General features: G+C 44.8%; 1 protein-coding gene across 35 annotated transcripts in view; it reads right to left on the bottom strand.

Moving 5' to 3' along the window:
* Positions 1 to 14,064, bottom strand: part of EPB41L3 (erythrocyte membrane protein band 4.1 like 3) — a 234,190-nt gene that overhangs the window by 147,040 nt on the left and 73,086 nt on the right. For 5 of the 35 annotated variants that reach the window (XM_043558351.1, XM_043558354.1, XM_043558353.1 and 2 more), the window contains exon 1: positions 2,312 to 2,485. The exons of 1 other annotated variant lie outside the window; for it this stretch is intronic. The gene's annotated coding sequence lies outside the window, so the exon portion shown is untranslated. Of the gene's footprint in view, positions 1 to 1,724; positions 1,748 to 2,311; positions 2,495 to 14,064 lie in introns of those variants that run through there. 29 more of the 35 variants (XM_043558364.1, XM_043558365.1, XM_043558366.1 and 26 more) reach the window with 13 other exon arrangements.

Genomic DNA, 14,064 nt, shown 5'->3' with positions numbered 1-14,064 from the left:
AAAAAATCTATCTATCTATCTATCTATCTATCTATCTATCTATCCCTGGTCTTCTGTTTCAACACAACTCAAAGCTGGCCAAAGTCCAAGCACTGTAAGGAATTGACAAAAACTGCCTTTAACCTAAATCACATTCACGAAGAAATGGCTTGAAAATTAAATGTAAACAGTTTGCTGAGACACTGATTTTTGACCTGTATCTTCTCAATCCTTCACCTAAAAGGGGTATTACAAATTAAATAAAGTGGCTACTTTTTTTTGTTACTGATAAATCATTCACAAAACGTCCTTTTTTTGCAAAAAATTATTTGCCTGAAGTGGATTAGCTAAACTTGATGCAGTAACTTGTGCATCTGATATATTTTGCTTTTCAAAACCATCAGAAAATTATAATGCAAATAAAAGTCTTTGGTATTCAGACATTTTTATCAGTGCTTTGTGAAATTAACCAATTACAGCTGGGTTTCTCAATCTAGCCTTTATTTCCTTTCACAACTTTGTTACGCCAACTAAAGTTTTTTTTAAAAGTTTGAAACCAAAATTAAGATGCATTTCTTAAAAACTCTGAGTCAAGATATAAATCACCTCCTATTCCCCAGAGTTCACTCAAGCTTGATGTGCTCCCGTTTCTTAATGGGGCTTCTCTGCTTAATTTGCAGCAATTGGCCCTGGGTCCGGGGCTCCCAGGTATAAGCGTAATTTTATAATGTTTGATCCCTTGAGACTTTCAGTATCAGAGTAAAACTTAAAAAGAATGTTTTTAGGACTAAGAGTGAAGACTCTGCCACCAGGGATGTTAATGTTAACGAAGGGAACCTCCAGTACACCTAGCCACCTCAGAGAGCCTAAAAGGAGCCCCCCAAAAGGTCAGGCAGGATATCTGCAAAAGCAATTCTGCAGGACTGCAAGACTAATGTAAAAACACTGAAACACCAACTTAAACACGTAATGGAAGCAGTGCATTAGCTGGACTGCCTGGCCCTCTCAGGATTTCCCAGCCCAGCCTCCACACGTAATTAATACCACATGTTTTCTTTATCATTCTGTTTGTTCTGCAACAATCTCTTTCCAAGTTTAACCCTGGCTGCAACTGGAGGAGAAAACCCTAGAAAACTTTGGATTCGTAGGTATAAAACCCCCCGAAAGAACAGACTGCTCGCACTGCAAAGGACCAGTTACAATTTACTAGGTAACCACACCCACCGCATTGCAGAAGCCATGAACTTGGCGGGGGATGGAGCCGAGAGGGAAAAGGGGGAGGGGAAGAAGTAGGGCGAGATGAGAGGCGAAAGCCGAGAGAGCGAGCCCCCACGGCAGGAGCCGGGAAACACCCGCCCGGAACTGGCTGAGACCACGACTCGCGCGGTCCGAAGCCCCGGCCTCCCCACCCCCACGCGCCGCAAAGCCGCCCTCGCAGACACCTCCCGAGGCCGCTCGCAGTCCCTCGAGCGCCAGGTGAGCAGTGCGGCTCCCCGCCCCTCGGCCTCCCCGCGCTCCGGCTCCAACGCAGGGGGCAAGGGGAGCTCAGGCCGGGGCTGGGGGCGCCGCAGGTGCCGGGCCAGAAGCAACCTCTCTAGGACGCTCCCTCCTCCTCCCCCAGGGGGCCGGTTGCAGCCCCCGCCGCCGTCCGGGGGACGCCGCCCCAGTTCCAGGAAGGCGACAAGTTACATAAAAGCGGCCGGCCCGCTCCCGAGCGGGGATGCTTTGTGCCGAGCGCACCTTACCGGCCCCGCGCCGCGCCCGCGCCAGGCAACCCGGACGAGCCCGCAAGCCGCGGCGCGCTGAGCGCAGGGCCCCTCCCGCCGGCCGGCCGCCCGCCCCGGGCGGCGCCGCAGTGTCGCCCCCGGTCCCCCGCCCCTCCCCGCGCAGCCCGCCTCTCCCTCGCCCCCGGCCCGAGGGGTAACTTAAAACATGGCGCCCCAAACGGGGGATCTGGGCAAATTGGTACAGAAGGGACGCGGGGACCGAGCGCCCCTCCCGGCCAGGGCTCCGGGGGGAGGCCCCCAGGCCGGAGGCCGGTGCTCAGGCTCCGCGCGCCGGCCCAGCCGATGCTGCAGAGCGGCGGGCGGAGCGGGCACGTCCCCGGCGCGGCGCGCAGCGCACCGGCTCGGCCCGGCCCCTGGGGGTCCCGGTCGGAGGGCAGGCGGGTTCCGGGGCCGGGCTCCCGCAGTTCGGGCGGCCGTGCGGCGCCGGAGCCACGCGTCAGCCGCGCACCCCGCGCGCCTCGCCCCCGGCCTCCGGCTCGTCCTCCGCGCCTCTCAAGCCGGAGACCCCCCTCGGATCCCCCCGCTCCGGCGGCCAGAAAAGTTACCTCGGCTGGGCAGGGAGCCCGCGCGCCGCGGCGTGGGGACGAGGCTCGGGCTCGCGTCCTCCCGGCTGTGCGCAGGAGGCTCGGGCGTGGGGAGGAAGCCGCAGACGCGGGCTGCTCGCCGCCGCTCCCCGCCCCCCTTTGCAGGCGGCTCGGAGGCTCCGCGGAGCTGCGGCGGGGGCACACGCCCAGAGCCGGCGCAGAGCAAGCCAGCGGCGTCCTGCCTTCGCCTCCCAGCTGCGGGGGCGGGGGCCACCGCGGCACTTTAGGACAGTTAGGTTGTAACTGGCCCCTCCATCCTGGCGCAGGGGTAGCAGACGCGGGGACAACGCCTCGAGACAGTCGCCAATAGCGTTAGCCTTTGGGTCTCCACTTGAGATTACTGCCCCGGCTCTCTGTCCCCTCCTCACGCCTCCCTGACAGTCCCTGTGAGAGCGGGGGGGAGGGTGTCCCGACCAGCAGGTGAGTAATTTATAGGCTCAGGGACTGCAGTAATGTTCCTTTTTTTTTTTTTTTAAGATAAAATTCAAATTGGTGGCCTCTTGCTCAGGTGGGTGTTCAAGAAATATTAAGCTAATAGGGAACACTTGAATTAAAAGGGGGACGGGAGAGGTTTTCTGTCTTTTGGTAGCTCCCGCCTCCTGACTCCCACCTCCCACCATAGAAGTCCACAAGTTACAGGTGGTCTCCCAAGCTTCCAAGTCTTTCAGGGAAGTAAGTCATTATCAGCCAGGCTTTCAGCAGCAAGGGAGAGGAGGGGGCGGCTGCTCTGATTTACAAGTGAAAGAAATTATTCTGAGTAGGGTCACAACACCTAAGCTCCAGCCAAGCAGCCAAGGCATATTTACTAAAGTGTTTACGGCCCTCTTTAAATATTCCTGGTCACCCTTTCTGGAATGCACCCTCTCACTTAAGGGGAGAGAGGCGGGTGATGGATTCACAAAACTATGGCATTTACTATTGGGTGCCAAAGATGTGGTGCAGAATCAAAGCCTGTGGCCGAGATTAACAGGCTTGGTCTGTCAGTGAAGCCTCTGGAGGTGGGGAGACTTGGCCTGGGTTTCTAGGACAGGGCAAAAGCTCTAGAAAAGGGGAGAGGGGCATTTTTCAGGTGGCGTGGGAGAGAAGGTTGGAAAATCACGGTTGCTATGTTGCTATGGAGTCTCTGAACCTGTATCCTGTGGGAGATGTGCAGCTTTGGGAAGTTCGAAGCAAGAGAATGTGGCTTAAGTTCTGTCAAAGGAAAAAGAAGCTGGTGACCTGGAGAATGCATAGGCAAATACAAGACGCTGATAGGAAGCGATGTTGGCATTGCCTCAAGTGTCACGGGTAACAAGGACCTGAAGTGTCAAGTGACAGATAAAGGTGATAGTTCAAATCCTGGAAGATATATCTGGGGACTACCTGTATTAATTTTCTGTCTGGGCTACAGGAGAGCACATACCAGATTTGTACGCATATGGCTTTGTGGCATGTCAGATCTGTGAATGAAGAAAGGCTTTTCTTCCATGTTTGTGTGAAACGCTCTCCTTTAGAAGTGGACTTGAACAAATTGTATTGTTTACAACAAAAACCAAGTTGACATTATCATTTCAGACACAGATGGCTTCATATTTTCATTCACTTTATTGCCATATTTCTGCTGTTGTTTTTTTTTTTTTAAATCGAAAGCAAACTGTTTTCTCCCTGATTCACAAATCGTATTCTTTCTGGTGATGGAGAAAATCAGCAAAAACGTACAGATGTCTATTTTCTTGGGAGAAAATGTGAGAATACTAAATACTATTTTTTAAAAAGAAGTACCTAGCTAATTATCCTAATATCCCACGAATTCAAATTTTGGAGTAAAAACCATACTGCTTCATAGTTAAACAGTAAATCTGGGAAACAACTGCTATGCAAATCTTTGGCTCTCAGCTTGTCTTTTTTGTTTTTCCTAGCACAGATAGAAAAATACCAAACAAAAACTCATGTACAGCATTCAGCCCTACCGGTAACATGCTCCCATCTCTGTAATAAATGTTTACTTCTACCTTACTAATATCATGCAGGAGCCCCTCATAGTCCTCTCTGTCTCCCCACAGTGCCTCACTGAGCACATTGCAAGCCAAGCCCTGAACATTTTTGCTAAATAAATGGATGTTGACCAATGGGCTCAATTGTCACTATATTTGAGGGCTGAGTTTCCTTATGTATGATATAAGAGACTGTCTTCAACATTCCTTATGCTTCACAAATACTAGGGGTCTATAAAATAAAAAGACGATCACTTGTCAATACCTGCTGAGCAAAAGCAATAACGAAAAACCTTTTTTAACTCTTACCGGGAAACTTAATCACGCGCTTTTCTACATGGAAAAGAGAAGGAAAGTAACAAAATTAAGTAGAAAGCAGGGTGACGATCCCATTACAGTTGGATTTGCTTCCTTTCGTAAAAACTAACTTCTCCCTGCATCCCTCCTACTACCAAAAATGAAGCCACCTGTAACCCTAGAGAAGCCCTTATTCTTACCAGTATGAAACCCTTTCTGGTGCTTTTCCAGTAAGTTACAGAAATGCAGCTCTTAGGTTGAGGGAATACCTGTCACACGGTCCCAGAGTTAGTGCAGATTTGTCCTGCAAACCCAGTCCGTCAGATTCCCAGTTTACTCTATCCACCGAAATAATCCAAGAAACGTGGGCAAGGATTCCATGACTCCAGCCCAAGTCTCAGGATGCCTGTTCTGGTCTCAAGCACCGTACTAAGGCTTACCCTGCCACATCCATCTAGTAGAATAAATTATTCTACTCCACACAGAATATATTACTGAAGGCCAACAAGCCATCTAGATATCTAGCCATGGTACAGAGAAAAGGGGTATAGCTAACTTCTGGTAAAAGACGTGTGTGAAACTTCACCCCAAACCATAGAAACAGGATGTCCCCAAACCTCTACCCAACCACGGGTGTCATCAGCATACTGACTCATTGGTATCGGTATTCTGCTCTGCTATCTGTTGAGCAAAGAGAACCCCAGCCCGATAGCCACGGCAAGGGCAGAATTTGCAGATTGCATCACGGCCCTACGGTCAGCCTCCTCAACAAGACCCCAGAAGGAAATGGTAAAGAATCTGTCCAGTGAATACATCAGAACTTTGCCCTCCAGCGTGAGGCTTAGAAGAGTATCCAAGACCCACCAAACCCTACGAAACTCAAATAGACATGCAACACTCATTTGCCTTCTTTGACAACCTCAGACTACCATCACATAAAGCACTGTGATACTTTTTAAAACTTCCGTATTCTCCAGCACTTCAAGCTGACTGTTTTTCAACCTAGAATGCTTTAGTAAAATGTTAGCCACATTTGCAGCAACCAGTTAAGGCGTGTTGTATGCTCAGGATAATGTCAGGCGCCTGAATTGCATATCAAGTCCTTGAAATCAGGATACACAGTCTTCAGCCACAGCCTTACCAGGGACAACAAATAAGGGAAGTATGGGGATTAATGCCTCATTCAAAAGCAACAAGCTTATTCTAATGAAATAAAACTTTGTTTAGGAATTTCTGGGGTTTCAGAATAGTGTCAAGTTTATAGCTCGTTAAAGCTTCCAGATGCTGTCTTCATTCAGGGTTTGTATACATCATTTCTGGGGTCTGTATACATGCAGAGCACAGATGCAAAATGAAGGAAAAAAACCACCAATAATTACAAATGCAGCATAAAATGTACAAAAATATGTACACATGCGAAGAAGCAAGTTTAGACATGCCTACACATCACTTTAAAAAATCACTCCTATTCATCAGAATTTCGTATTTGCCTCCTTTCTGTCTTTATGTTATACTCTTGTAAAAATATTAGTCATAAAGGTAGGGCCAATCCATATTGTGTAAATTCCACTGTATTAAAATACACAAAAACTTACTAAGTTTTTTTTTTTTTTACTTTTTCCATTTCAAGTAAATTTTAGAAATCTCAGCACTTTTAAATAGAATAATTTTTTTAAAAATTTAAGGCTATTCTAATCCTTGGTTCTTTATAAGGTTTAAATGCTCAATTCTCTTCTCCCCTTAAGTAAAAATAAAAATCCATTAAGACGATATTTGGCCAGTTTATACATAATGGCAAAATACAAAGAATGGAAGTTGGTAACCTATAAAATTGCTAAATTCAACTCCCAAACTATCACCATCTGAGACTACTGTGATATATCAAACATGATCGATATTGGGTTATACTAAGACACTTAACATTTCAATCACTTTGCCCCAAAGGACGGAAAATAAATGCCAGCAAGCCTCTCAGTCTCCTATAAAGTTGTAAATAATCCTAACCAGCTATTATATTTTTTTCCTAACAGCAATCAACAAGAATTAGCTGAAGAAGAAAAAAAAACGGGTAATAAGACGCATTCATATGTCTGGTTTATTAACTTAACTTTGTCTCCAGGTTTATGTTACCCTCTTCAGGCAAACATGCCATCATTAACTTTATAAATTAAGAGGTACACAGCTAGAACTACACCAAGAAAAATGTCAGCTTTGCTTTTTAATTTGATTCCTGCTTTCCAGCAGTTTTTTTTTTTTTCCCTTTCCAATTACCTCACTGTACTTACATACTTTAACTGCATGGGTACAACCTGAAAATGTGATTCCACTCTAGTCCACAGCATCTAGAATATTCTGGGAATCAAGGAAAATATCATCTAGAATATCTGTGTCCCTTGAAATAAATCTGGTGTTTAATAGGTCAAAGCCATTTTTTAAAAAGCTTCTGCTATTGACTCTTTCCTGTTCAAGGTGAACTTGGAACATGCAAGGTGGGCTTATTTGTAGCTGATAGCAAATCTGAGAAGGATGCCAGAGTTTCTGAATCCAGGTTGTTTGGAAAGAGCTGAAATTTTATACTTTTCATGTCAACAATAATCTTGGAGAGTCATAAAAGTATTCACACTAATTACATTACAATCACTCAGAGTGCTTGTTAATACCACCCATTCTGGGGTCCAGCCTCAGACTAAGCAAAGCGGAATCTTTGGAGGTGCCTGAGTGGCTTAATCAGTTAAGCATCCAACTTTGGCTCAGATCATGATCTTGGGGTGCGTGAGTTCGAGCCCTGCGTCGGGCTCTGTGCTGACAGCTCAGAGCCTGGAGCCTGCTTTGGATCTGTGTCTCCCGTCTCCTTCCTCTCTCCCTAGCCCCTCCCCACCTCGTGCTCTGTCTCTTTCTCTCTCTCAAAAATAAAAGTTAAAAAAAAAAAAAAAGAACCTCTGGAGTCCAGAGAGCAGGCACTTTTAACAAGGTCCCAGGACCCAGGAGACCAGCACACAACAATAATCCCGCAGGTGACAAAGTTAGTGTAGTATTAGGCCAGATGTTTCCTAGAAGTTGGAACAGAGACAAGCGGTGGGAGGTTAGCCTCATTCAGGCATAGAGGTGCGCAGAACTAAAGGGAGTCTACACTACGAGTCAGCACGCACTTTGCAAGAGTTATTGCTTGGATCCTGTCGTATGCATCAATTTGCAACAGCAGTTCATTAGCAGTAAGTATAGTAATAAATAACAATGAAAGATTGTTCTGTACCCAATTCCAGCAATAATTGGATTAGATGCCCATTTATTGAAGATTGCAGTAAAACTACAACTCTGACCTTAATTTCCAAGTGCACAAAACATCTTTACAAAGTTGCCAAGGGATGTCTCATTAAAACAGGAAATGGAGAACTAATTGCTGGCAGTTTTGGTTAAGTGTGAGACTTGACGATCTCAAACCCTGCATAGGGAGACTTTCAATTATGAATACATTCTGGTATAACATACATACGCAAACAGACACCCCCTGCACTGATGAGTGGAAACTAATGAACAATAAATAAAGAAATTGACCAGAGGCTATATCTTTCTACCCTTAAGTACAACCTGAAGAATTTTGTTTCAGAAAAACAGTATCATTAATCCCATTAAATTAATGGTTTACTGTAAGGGTCTTACATTTTTCATATGGCTTCATAAAGTTCTTTTAATTTTATAGTCGATGAGACTTAGAAGCATGAAAAATTGTATTCTAGATATATGTACATCTACATATATTTAGGTAACAAGACAGCATTGGGGGCATCAGAAATATTTTCTTTCATGAAAAGAGATGTTAAGGAATGAGATTTCAGCTCAATAAAAGAGGGTTGCTATTGTAATGTGCATCAGGCTATCTTATGAGCAGTAGGCTCTCCGCCTAGAATGTTCAAAGAGATACCATAATGTCAGTATTGCCCCAGAGTGAGAGTCTTCCGTCAGGTGGGCACTTTGGCAATGTCATATTTAAAGTTATGTCCAATTCTGAGATCAAATTGTTTTCCAAGTGTTTGCCACTCAGAAACCAGGAATTGTCCACAATGCCTCACTGTTGAGGTAGAACCTCAAACGTTGACTTCATTAAAACACACAGATTGATACATATTTACATGTTCTGGCATTTCTGACAAAACTTCTTTGCTATAGGTTGAGATTCATTTGCCATTGGCTTAGGGCTTTTTCTCTGCGAATCTGATGACAGTATCCACCATCCATTCCCCTCCCACATGTTTGCTCTGCTTAATAAATTTAATCTACTTGTCCTACCCTTACGCATCAGACCCTTCTTATCTCTGAGCCAGGTTTTACAGAGTGACCTTAGGTGGCCGAGGATGATACTGAGTCAAGGTATAAAAATTCTACCTAGGAAACCATTATATTTCAAGCTTTTTCCTGAATTTTTTCCAGGTGTTTCAATGCCCATTCCCAAATTATTCCACTTTTTAACAAAATCAGGCATACACCTACCATATTACATATATGTCCATGAACACCATTAGGGCTCAATGAACAGAGTACTAGATGATACATTAAAATCATGATGTGGCCTTGGGCAAATTTCAGCTTTTCTTGTTATCAATATGCATTGAAATTATTCCTTCCATTTTCTATTTTATTAGAAGAATGTGATGGGGGAGTGGCGCCTGGGTGGCCCAGTCAAAGTGACCGACTCTTGATGTCAGCTCAGTTCATAGTCTCAGGGGTTGGGAGATGGAGCCATGCGTTGGGCTCTGCACTGACAGTGCAGATCCTGCTTGGGACTCTCTCTCTCCCTCTTTCTCTGCCCCTATCCCCTCTCAAAATAAATCAACATTAAAAAAACAGAATCATGTGATAGTTCTCAACCATGCCTATACATTAGAAGCATCACTTACAGGAACACTTAAAAAACAGCAACTAAACTTCATGTATTCCTTTCTTTATCTTCTGAGAGAGAGAGAGAGAAAATCCCAAGTACTGTCCACACTCAGTGCGGAGTCTGACATGGGGCCTGAGCCCACGACCCTGGGATCATGACCTAAGCTGAAAATCAAGAGTTCCATGCTCAACTAACTGAGCCACATAGGCACCCAAAAAAGATAGCAACCGAAGTTCACTATCATGCCTGGGTGATAGATACATATGGGCTTATTATTACAATTCTCTTTACTTTGTGTACATTTGACATATTTTATAATAAAAAGCTTACATTAAAAATACAATTTTAAAATACTGATGCCTGAGATCTACCCTAAACCAATTAGATCAGAACCTTTAGAAAGTAACACCCAGGTATCAGTATTTTTTTTAACCTTTTCCAAATGAATTTTATGTGTAGTCAGAGTGGAAGAACAGGAGTAAAAATCACAAAATTGAATATTCATAATTCTTCAAAAGAAAGGTGCCATAAAAGGAAATGTTAATAGAATTAATATCAATTATTAATAATTAATTAGCAGATATTGGCTACCTATTCATGTCCTTTGAAAAACTACCTGAAGTACTTGATAAAAACCATTGGATTACACATGCATGTACCCATTATCCTCTATAAAACGAGCTGGTTTTTTGAACACATTTGGTTTCCTGGTCATGCCTACCATCAGATTTGCTGGTACTCACACTTTTCAGGGGAAACCCATTACTATAGCTGGCTGCCCACTTCATTGTAATGTGTCAGTGAAGTGATGGCATATTTAACAACAGGCATAAAGAACGCCTAACACACTAAATATCATGACGAAGATTTCAACAGCTCTTCAGACACTCCAAAGAAAAAATTATCATTCATGGTTTTATTCCAAGTTCTTGTGTGAGACAGAGAAAATACACATGAGCACTCATGATTATCTCAAGTGATAAATTAATAGACGTTTCCAGCATGCACTTTTTGATGAAACACATAAAAAATATTTGAAAAAATTAGAGGGGTCTATAGGAAATCATGTCTAAATAAATATAATCCTAATGTTTTATGAATGGGAGCTAGCCATTTTCCCCAGGAGGGTTCAGGCAGGCCCTGGGATAGTACATCATGGCACCCAGCCCAGGGATCATTATTTGTACTAAGAGTCAAAATGTTTTGATCATTTTTTTTTTTTTTTTTTTGTGCGAGAGCTGTTTTACAAGCTCTTGTTCTATGAGACTACCTTTCACCATCACAAGAACCTTGGGAGTTAGATTCTCTGATCCCCCCTATTTTAGAGAATGGGGAAAGGAAGCAGAAGCAGGTTCAACGTGTCCAGGGTTACACAATGGCCAGTAGGACCAGGATGGTCTTGGGTGATCTGACTCCTTAGCTGGACCTGTAAGGTCTCTAACTAGAGAGCCAAATACACACACATACATACATATTTGGTTAGATTTCATGAAATCGCCAATACTCAACTGTGCTTTTTGACTTTCAAGAATGGGAAGTTTACAGCACAATAATGCACTTCAATGAGAAACATTGCATTCACTATGAATGCAGAGAAGCACTGAGTTAAGGAATGACTTTCCACTACCAGGGACATTTTAGAGAACAGAAAAGTTCTCTGAAAGGTCTCTAAGAACGCTAATAGAGAAAAAAAATACTCAGGTCGTTTATAGTTTAAGAAGAAAGAACATAAGGCAAATGCTAATAAAATAATAACCATTACTATTAACTTTTCTTTAATACAGTATACGCCGCACGATTTTAAGCACTTCATATGTGTAGTTTCTCTTCATTCCTCACTGTTTTATGAGGCAGGAGCTCTTATGGTCCATATTTTAGGAAGGATAAAACTGAGGCCACTGAGCAGCGAACGAACTTGCCCTTAGTCACACATCTGGGACCAGTCAACTTTATCCTGCAAACTGTGCTCTTAACCGTGATGCTAAATTGTTCTAACAGAATTCCATATATGTTCAGTTGGGATTTCCTCTACAGGAAGGGAAATAATAAATTTAAAAAGTGGTAGCATGAGTGGAATTCCTATATAGATTTGTATCGATTTTACTAAGCAAGAGCATTGCCCTACTCCTTACAGCTCGAGAGAAAGACCAAAGGGGAATTCTCCGATCCCTCGGTAAATCCTAGTGGCCCTACCTTCAAAATTTATCCAGACTCTAACCACTTCTCTTCACCCCCACCACTGGCACTGTGACGCAAGCCACCATTGTCCCTCGCCTGGTTCTTGCAACAGCCTCGCCGCATTTCTCTCTTCGGCACCTGGGTCCTTTCTAGTCATTCTCCAAAGAGGTGTTGTGATCCCAGTAGAACAAACCGGATCGTGTCCGTCATACACATACGTACAAAGGCTCCAAAGGCCCCCGGACCTGCATCATCCTACCGCATGCTATCTCACACTACCATCTGAGCACATCTCCCATCCACACTGCCTGCCTCACTCACCCTGACCTTGCAGCTCTTCAGATGAGCAGGCTTCTCTCCATCCTGCGCTAACATCCTCACCTCCTTCGTGCCTGCTCATGTATCACTTTCTCGAAAGGGCCTACCCCGATAACCTTATTAAATCTCGGCCTGGGCTACCCCAGCACTCCTACCCCTTATCCACTCGGTTCCCCTTATCACCGAACATACTCACCATTTCCTTATTTATTATATTTATTGCCTGTCTCCCACCATTCAGCTTAAGTCCCACAAAGACGGGTTCTGGGCCCCTTTTCACTGGTGTCCCAGCTACCTAGAACAGTGCCTGGTGTAGGGAAGGCATTCAACGTGCATCTGTTGGATGAAGGAATGAAGAAAGCAGTAGGGATTATAAAATGTGGGACTCTGGGGAGAAGAGTGATTAGAGGAATAGAAAATACAGAATTGAGGAGTCAGGTGCCCCAGATTGGTTTTAGACACTAGAAGGAAGAGCTTCAGCAGGAAGAAACTAAATACAAGAAAGAAGTGGGCCTATGATAGAAGTGTGTGCATCGTTCTATGCGGCGTCCCTCCTCCACGCCCACTGGTGGAAGTGATTTCGGCAAAATCTCCCAACCACCCTAAAGCACTCTCCATCCTCACCCCTGAACCAACACAGATGACAGCAGTCGGGTGCACCTCCCAGCACGTCCCCAGAGATGAAAAGATGGTAAAGCCACACCTCCCCAAAATGGCGCTGGGTCATTACTTAACATCCGGGTGGGTTTAACCAGCATTCATCTTCCCAGGACCAAAGAAAATCTGACAGGGTCCAAGCAGGATCCTCCTTACTCATCTGCACAAACAATGAAATTGACCATCGTGGCGGAAAATGTCAGATCAACCGAAGCGGAAGTGTCCAGGCTAATATTATTTTTCATATCAATGGTTGCCATGGTGATACTTATAAAGATTTAGCAACGATCGGGCAGTGAATACTTTTAAGAGGCTGCTGGAGGAAAAGAAGTTGCAACGTACCCTCTGTCTTCACAAATCACTCTCATCCCACTTGTGCCCAATAAATGGCTCACTTCTTTTGATTGTACTTGGCATGCCCATGAAAGATGAGTTCTCAATTCTGTAATTTCAAGCTTGAAGCCTGTACTGTGTTTTTCCATTTGGTCTGCATTAAGGTTTTATTCAGTGATTCACGGTGCCTTTCCAAGGTCATCAGGCCATTCCTTCCTCTGCCAAGAATGTCTCCTCATTCCCAGGCTCTTCGTCCACCAGGGCACCCAAGTTCTAAGGCCTCCACCCCCCTGGAAGGAAGATCTGTGTGTGTGACCATTGCCAACTTTATGAAACAGCCATAATTTAAATAAATTTTAGGAGACAGAGTATCTCAACCACTCTCCCTGCCCCCCAGGGCTATACTGCAAGCTCTGGGGGGGGGGAGCAGCGAGTATCTCTTACTCATATTTGTATTTTCCAGAATGCACAGCATGACACATTAACCCTTTAAAAAAAAAAAAACCTGGGGGCGCCTGGGTGGCGCAGTCGGTTAAGCGTCCGACTTCAGCCAGGTCACGATCTCGCGGTCCGGGAGTTCGAGCCCCGCGTCAGGCTCTGGGCTGATGGCTCAGAGCCTGGAGCCTGTTTCCGATTCTGTGTCTCCCTCTCTCTCTGCCCCTCCCCCGTTCATGCTCTGTCTCTCTCTGTCCCAAAAATAAATAAACGTTGAAAAAAAAAAAATTAAAAAAAAAAAAAAAAAAAAAACCTGAAAAAACTCCTAGCACTAGGTAGTAGAGAGCTTAGTGAATGACACCACCAATCTTCAGTCACGAAAGTTAGAAACCCTGGTCTCTTCCTGGCACCTGCTCTCTTTCAACCCCTTTATCAGATCTATTACCAACTCCTTTGCATTTTACCTTCATCTCCTGGATCTGTCCACATCGCCCCATCCTTGCCCTCCGTTCTAGAATAATCTCTTGTCAGATTTCTAATCCAGCCTCCCCCCACCCACCCCAACATGCTTAAACTCTCAGAGCTGTAAGGCCGATGCTGTGGCCCCCTGCTTTGAACATTCCCATCCCACTGTTCCAGGGTGA

The sequence above is a fragment of the Prionailurus bengalensis genome, chromosome D3 (genome assembly GCF_016509475.1).
Source record: "Prionailurus bengalensis isolate Pbe53 chromosome D3, Fcat_Pben_1.1_paternal_pri, whole genome shotgun sequence".
NCBI classification, from domain to species: Eukaryota; Metazoa; Chordata; class Mammalia; order Carnivora; family Felidae; genus Prionailurus; species Prionailurus bengalensis.
Note: the sequence above shows the minus strand (reverse complement) of the source record. Positions and strands in the feature narration are given on the sequence as shown.